The sequence below is a fragment of the Physeter macrocephalus genome, chromosome 17 (genome assembly GCF_002837175.3).
Source record: "Physeter macrocephalus isolate SW-GA chromosome 17, ASM283717v5, whole genome shotgun sequence".
Taxonomy (NCBI): domain Eukaryota; kingdom Metazoa; phylum Chordata; class Mammalia; order Artiodactyla; family Physeteridae; genus Physeter; species Physeter macrocephalus.
The window spans coordinates 40847776-40855794 of record NC_041230.1 but is presented as its reverse complement, the minus strand read 5'-3'; positions in this window follow the sequence as shown (position 1 = coordinate 40855794).

Here is an 8019-nt window from a genome sequence, read left to right as displayed (position 1 = left end):
TTCCATTTACTGTATTCTGTAAACCCAGACATTTAAGTGCTCACCCGCCAAGGCATGGTGAGGCAGGAATGTCTATTCTCGCAAACAAAAGCAAACTATAAGCCATCCTTTCCTCTGACCAAATTAATCACTAGAAGTTGGACATGGGAAGACTGAAGCACAGACTCAGTACAGTCCTCCGGTACAACTCATGAGCATAAACACCCTGAAAAATCTCTACACCCTCTGAGATATGTACAGACAGGGAAACATCGGCTATAAACATATGGCAAAGGCTTGATGGGACTGACTTATATAACTTATATAAGTCCCCAAACCCTGTGAAGTAAAGCAAGGGTTAGAAAGCTGTGATTGCAGGACTTCCCTGGTGGCGCAGTGGTTAAGAATCCACCTGCCAATGCAGGGGACACGGGTTCGAGCCCTGGTCCGGGAAGATCCCACGTGCCACGGAGCAACTAAGCCCGTGTGCCACAACTACTGAGCCTGCACTCTAGAGCTCCTGAGCCACAACTACTGAGCCCATGTGCCACAACTCCTGAAGCCCGTGTGCCTAGAGCCCATGCTCCGTAACAAGAGAAGCCACTGCAATGAGAAGCCTGCGCACAATGAAGAGTAGCCCCCGCTCACCGCAACTAGAGAAAGCCTACGCGCAGCAACGAAGACCCAATGCAGCCAAAAAATAATTAATTAATTAATTAATTAATTAATTTAAAAAGAAAAAAGCTGCGATTCCAAGGGACCTACAGCAAAGAAGTGGAGAGTTAATACTGACAATAATAGGAGCAGCTGGTATTCAGCACTCAGTAGGTACCAGGCAGTGTTTGAAACATTTTACAGATATTAACTTATTTAGTCTTTACAAGAAACCTATGAAGCAGGTACCCTTATCCTCATGTTACAGTGGGAGTAATAATACAATCCAAGTTACAGTGGTGGAGCCCCGTCAGTCTGACTTGAGCCCACTCTCTCGACCACTCTCCTAATGCTGTGTGGGGAGAAGGAACACTGGAGAGAGGCTGAGCGCACGGTCAGTGCCTTCTCCCCTCACTCATTACCTCGCTCTCCTGACCATCTGGGATCAATGTCACCCACTCTGCCTACTTTATAGATCATTTTGAGCAGCAAGAAGTAATTTTACAAAACTTCACAAAATATTTTAAGTGTCAAGCCAATAGAAAGCATTACAGAGGGGGTCTAAAAGACAGCAGCAATGCGTAAGGGGGCTTTTGGAAAGAGCAGTGTATTGAGCGTAGGAAGGCAAGGCAGAGTGAGTGTCCAAAGCAGCTTTTGGTGTTACGGAGGCAGAGAATGTCTACTGATGCCTTTGTCACTTGCTACTCTTTGTTGTTTCTTAGCACTCATTTCTCAGGCCAAGGGATCTTGCCCCAAGAGTAAAACAGTTCATCTGAAAGCTTTCATTCTTATATTAATAAGGGATCCCTAAATTGGATTAAACAGTCTCTTTGTTCCATATAGATAAGAAATGAAGCAATCGTAAAGGATAAAGAACAAATTCATTTTTGCATCTGGAATTTAAAAACTCGAGAAGATAGCTTGAGAGGAATCTAAGTTAAATGATAAGACATTTAAAAAATATATGCCCCTAGTTAAGAAAAGAATGAAAGAGGGAAGGAGGAGAGGAAAGAAAGGAAGAAGGGAAGAAGGAAGGAAGGAAGGCAGGAAGGAAAGGAGGGAGGAGGGAAGGGAGGGAGGGAGGGAGGGAAATACTCACCATCTTTGCTATGAAATAAAGGTAATGGAAAGCTTTGTCTATTTTAATGGCCCTGAGAGCACTAATTTTGCAAGTTTTGCCAGAGCCTTGGCTGGTCCACCCCCAGCAGAAATGTACAGAGACTGAGCAAGCACATCTGCCCTACTGTAATTAAGGCTGCAGAGCAGAGCAGCAGGTGCAAACTTCTCATCCTTCAGCTTGACTCTTAAACTGCTTGTGCTCTTGTAACTTCAAGTCAAAACTTGTTAAAAGTGGGATTTGTAAGGTCATTAGTCTATAACAGGAGCTAGGCACTACAGACATTTCTTTAAATCAAAATTAGAAACAGCTACCCGACTAACACATATCAGCCAGCCCAGCCGTACTAAGATGTTGCCGTTTCACATTTTCCGGGGCGGGGGGAAACTATTAATTCCAAGGAGACTAATATCCACATGAACATGATATTGAAGCCAGACTGGAAGACTTCTTTTCCCTTTAGTGTAAAGCTTTTTCAGTAACAGAAAGAGTTCCTTACCCAGCCCTCTCTCGATGTAATTTAGGTGCTTATTTTCTTGTTAAAAATTTATCTTAAGAAGAATTTGAATTGTAGTCACCTTCCTCCAGAGAGCTGAAGCAGCAAAACCTTGCTGCAAAACTAGTTCCATTTAAAACATTTCAGTGTGATCCTGCCAGACCCTAAAATAATTATAGCCTAGAAAGGCAGATGTGGCTTTGGGTCTGAACAATTTTTATCATACTGTACCTTTTCATGGGGTCAGAAGAAAGATCAGTGACATAACTGTGTACCAAGAGAACACATTGAGGTAGAAGCCATCTGCTTCTGCAGGAACACCCAAAAGAAAGGTGCAATGCCTGGGGAAAGAGCAGGGTTTCATTAGGGACAGTGATACTACTTGTTTGGCATAGAGGTTCCAGTTACCAGTGAGGGAACCAACTTTTCCTTTCTGAGCTCTATTAATGCCTGTACCAGTTGTAGAATTCTTTGAAATGTTGAGTTAATAGGGCCACTGCTGTTTCTTGAATGCCTGCTGCAGGAACCAAGAAAAAAGACTTGGTGGACAATGGCTGTCTAAGCCAATAGAAGAGGGTTTCAGAGCTCAACTCCTGGGGTAGAAAAGACCTCTGTTGGCTGAGGGCAGATGCTGCAGACCTTGCAAGAACACAGCTAGCTTGCAGTGCCATCCAGGCCTACTGCTAGAGTTGTGTAAATTATTTATGGGCTTTGGCTATAAATTAGAGATGAATGGAAGGCCTTTGGGCCTGATCTTGAATGTACTCCTATTAATGAATGTCATGCATTTTCTGCTGTAAGGGAGGGGTTTTGATAAGAGGACCAAGTTTCCTCTTGCATATAGGAATTACTAATGCTATTACTGTTTTGAAGACTGTTCTTATCTCAAATTCTGCTCTAACAGGGGTTTAAAAAATCCTTTGCTAGGAAAGGTAAATGTAGTCAGTCATCCATTTAATTCAACTCACCTTTCATATCCTTCCGTCATAAACACTGGATCTAATTACCATTTCAGAGAAGTTAAACTTACCTCTTTCCTCATCATCAGCAAAACTTCCTTGCTTGTGGTTGTCCCAGGTATCTAAAATTCTCATATAAACATTTGAATTAAAAGTAGAAATGCTCTTAGGGCTCTTTGGGGCCAAATATCATCCAAGCTGTCAGGCTTACCCTTCTCAAAGAAATAAGCTAGTCAGCACCATCACCAAAACTTACTGCACTTTTCATGAGTACCAGGAGATACAAGGACACTTAGAATTACCAAAGAGCTTGTGTACCTTAGAATAAGTGTCCCTGGCCACACAACCTCAGGATACTGTTCAGACTTACACCTTGCCAGCCATCAACCTCTTTCTCACACATGCACACACAAACTCTGATGACAGAGACAAGAACCTTTGCTCATATTTTTTTAATGTATCACAATGAGCAGGAAACATACTTGATGAAATATTTTCAAAGGAGTATATTCAATTACCATCTACAATCAACTTAACTATGACAACAAAGTTTTTGTGACAAATTTTTTCAGTTTGAAAGTTCCATGTGGTTCTGTTAGTCTCCATGTATTTTGGTACAGTTCGAGATCAGCATTGTTACAGTAACAAAAAAGCTAACAAGACTACATTATAGAAAAACACCAAGAACATCATTTTTGGTTTCACTTGCTCTATTTTTTTTTGTCTTTTTTTTTGTTGTTTTTTTGTACATTGCAAAGGCTGTTCATATACCTCTTCACCTCAGGGTCACGTTCATGTATGCTTTCTTTCCTACCCAAACTTGCCCCCCTCCCCTCCAAAGAAAGTAAACAAACAAACAAAAAAACTAGTCAAAGCTTTGTTTCACAGTGGGCAGTATCTCAGCGCCAACAAACAACCAACTCAATTTATGCTTCTCTTTAAAATGTTTTAATTTAATTTATTATTTAAAAAAAAATATATGTCCATGAACATCAAGTGCACTGGCTTGGGTCTCTGCCTCTCTCTCCTGCAACTTCCTGCCATGCCTGATAAACTCAGGTTTAAACACGTGCTGTCTGTGTTACCTTATTTTCAATTGTGTAAAACTTTGGCCACATTCATCTCTTTAAATAGCTTTTAATTAAAAATAAAACTTCCTAGACTTAAACTTTTCCGTGTGTGTGTGCGTGCACGCGCGCATGTGTAGATGTGTGTATGTGTTTCCTTCTTAAGTTTCTTTTTGGAGGATGGAGGAAATAACTCCCATTCTGTGGGCCCATTTGGTGCTATGACTGAATGGTGTCTGGCACCAACCCACACTGTGGAGATTCAGAAAAAAAACAACCAACCAAAAATATGAAGTATCAATGGAGGTGAAGAACTAATTCAAAAAGTAATTTGAGATCTCCTATTCAGCTGTGGACTGTGCAGCAGACAGGAGTAAATCCTCCCAGTGGGACTGATCTAAACAGTTGAGCATTGTAGTGAAGTCATGCTTTGTAAATGATACTGGTCATAGCCATGGTGGATGCCAGCCCACAGACATCTAACTAGCTCATGTTTGACCTCTAAGCTTCACCATCACCGATTGCTTTGCTACTTCTAGGTTAATGCTGAGAAAAAAATTTTTTTTTTGAATGAACGTATATGTGGGCGTATACTTGTAGAGGAAAGCATTAAGCGTGCAGCCCACTCCAGGTTGAAACACTCACATAACCCCACTGAGGAACACTGGTGGGTGGAAGCATGCTTAGTCAGTCTACCCAACCACCTTGCCGAACACACCCACAGGTTGAGGCATGGCATAACGAAAACACTGACAGTCACTCTGCCTCACAGAGGGAGGATGGCATGGTAGCTCAAAAAAAAAAAAAAAAAAGAAAAGAAAAGAAAGGAAAAAGAAAAAAAACTTCGGGGAGGGGTGGCAAAATTACAAGGAAATGAACTTAAAGTTGAGGGGGGGAGGGAAAGGGATAGAAATTGCACTATTACCAAACAGTTACCATTTTTAAAAACAAAGTTTTCAGAAAAGACCTAGCAGAATTTGACAGATAAAACTAGTGTTAAATTGTTAATTGGTATCACACAGAGAACCAAAAACAAAAACAATTTTTTTTCTATATGATACAGACACAGAGTAACATACAACAGTTAAATGGCAAAAAATATATATATATATATATTTCATAGAGTTACAAACAAGATAAAATAATGGAAAACAAAAAACTGTACAACTTCAAAATTTAAAAATGTTCATCTCAAACACAGGGAGAAATACAAGAATTCTTGTTAAAAGAAATAGCTTGTTAAAACAGCAAATGTTTTGCGTACTTGTTTTTGACACCTTATGCTACGACTGGATACTGGTATGAATAGTTAGTTAGATGGTATTCTTTAGTATTTCTACTTAAAAAAAAAAAAACAATTAAAAAAGGAATTTGCACTGTGCATCAGTCAGCCTAGTTAGAAATATATACAACAGTTCAGGATCTACTCTTTCATTAAACTAAAAACAAATTCATAAAAATAAAATAGTCCCGGCTAAAAAAGAAAAAGAGAAAAAAAAGAAATTCATTTTCAGATCTTGGAATGCTCCAGTCTTTTTGCAAAGTCGATGAGTGGCTTCAGCACTGGGGAAGAAGCCCGAAAGGTGACCAGATGGAACCTGCATTCACAGTCTTCAAAGTTCCCTTTTGAAACATAAGGAAGAGAATGAAGGGGAGAAGGATTTCACACTTTCGGGGTAAGGGGAGATTTTTTTCTGTTGATGTTTGGCTATGAAGGTGAAACAGCAAAGCATCTATTTGTCTCCAAAATCTACGTTATAGCAGCACAAAGGTTTCCTTTCAGAGTTCAGACCGCTTTTTTAAGATGAGAAAGGGTGTATGTTGCGTTGTGTTGTGTGTTACAGGAATACGGATATTAACATAAACACAAGTGCCTCACACACAGTTCTTTTTTTGCTCTCTGTACGTACATTGCTATCTGCTTCTTTGTTGGCTGCGCTCTGGATCGCTCGCTGCTCAGACTGCCTAACACAAGGACAAAACTTTGAAGTAAAAAGTGTGTCTTTTGGTATATGGAATTGTCTTTAACAGCTGCCTCTCTGCTTGCAGAAGAAGCACATAACAACCTGGGAATCTTCTGTTTTACTCTTTCTTTTATTAAACTAAGTCTTGTTTATTTAAATCAGAAACAAATTCTCAAGTAACAAGAACCCTTTCCCTTTTTTCTGCCTCAGCAGTGAAAGGGTGTGTCTTTGGATTTTATTTAAAGCATGAAATTTCTTTTTCTGAGAGAGGAAAGAAAACAAAACAAAAACACAGAAACCAAACCCCTAACCAAAAACTTTTTTAGAAAAGAAAAGCACACAGCCCAATTACACAAACCGAAACAAATGCTTTAGTTTAGGACAAGAATATTTGAAGCATCTACCAAACAAGGAGGGGAAAAAAAGGGTGAAAAGAAAAGCCAAAGGAAGGATAAATAAAAAATAAATGTACAAGGCTAACAGACATAGGTAACTAGAATTATATGCCTTTAAAAAGTTTCAACTCCCCAACCAAAAATAATCTGTGAGGATCCTAATGACCCCTAGAACCCTTTGAAATTCTTTCTTTAGTTTTATAAAATAATTCTGCAGCTACCCTCTAAGAAACGAAGGCAGCTACCTTAAGTGGGAGATTATAGGGTGGGAGGAGGAAAGAGAAAGTGGAATTAAGGGACAAAGGGGAGAAAAGCTTAGGTGAATCAACGGATTGCAATCTATCTGCTAGGAATGAACAAGACAACATCAAATGAGGAGCTGTCAGCTGGACCATACAAAAAGCTAAATGTACACAAAAGGTTTTTTTTTTTTTTTCCTTTTAAATCTACCATACTGCTTCAGTTCATTTCCAATGCAACAATCTACTCAACACCAAAAATGGTCATATCTATCATAAATACAGAAAGTCAGTTTTTAAAACTTATTTTTTTAAGCTACAAGTCCTCAACACTCTGTGTGTGGGTTGTTTTTTTTTTTTTTTTCTGAAAGTGGGAGTGCTTAACTTTTCCCCTTGAAATTGGCTTCAGCAGAAAAGCTATTCTTAAAATCCCCAGAAAGCTAAAGCAGTTCACATTGTTTTTCTCAAATACTTTCTGCCCGTTTTTAAATTAACAAAACAAAAAAATCTTTTCTGGAACGAAAACAAAAACCAAAAAAAAAAAAAAAAAACCCCAAAAAAATAATATATATAAAACAATGATTCTGAAAACAGAACAAAGTGTGAGCCATTGACCTGAGAATAAAAAGACATTACATTTCTTTTTTTCTTTTAGCAAGCCATTGGTATCTGAATGCTAAGATAGCAAGAAATTTAAAACTGTAACAAGGTGGACTGCTTTCCCATACAGTGCATGCCGGGCTCCTCTGTGCTATCAACGTGGGGCATTTATTGAAAAGGGGCAAATATACAAGGGGTTTAAGCTCCAAAGACATAGGGAGGCCCTGTGGACTTCTGTTTCCCAGACCAATAGTACCTTCAAAAGGACACAATGTAACAGGGTTAAGTTTTTTCTTTTTTTTTTAATATTAGAAAAGAAAAGACAAGAATGTAAAATCACCGGCATAGATAGGTATATGGGAAAACAACCCACGCTTTTTCTTTTTTTTTCCTTTTTTTTTCCTTTTTTTTTTTTTTTTTTTTTTTGGTTAGAAGCTTTGGAATTGCAGTTAGTCTATTTTTGAAATTGGTTTGTTATTAATTTTTTTATTTAAATTCATTTGTTTGTATTGTTCATCTTCAAAGCTTACAATCTGAAGGTGTCCGTTC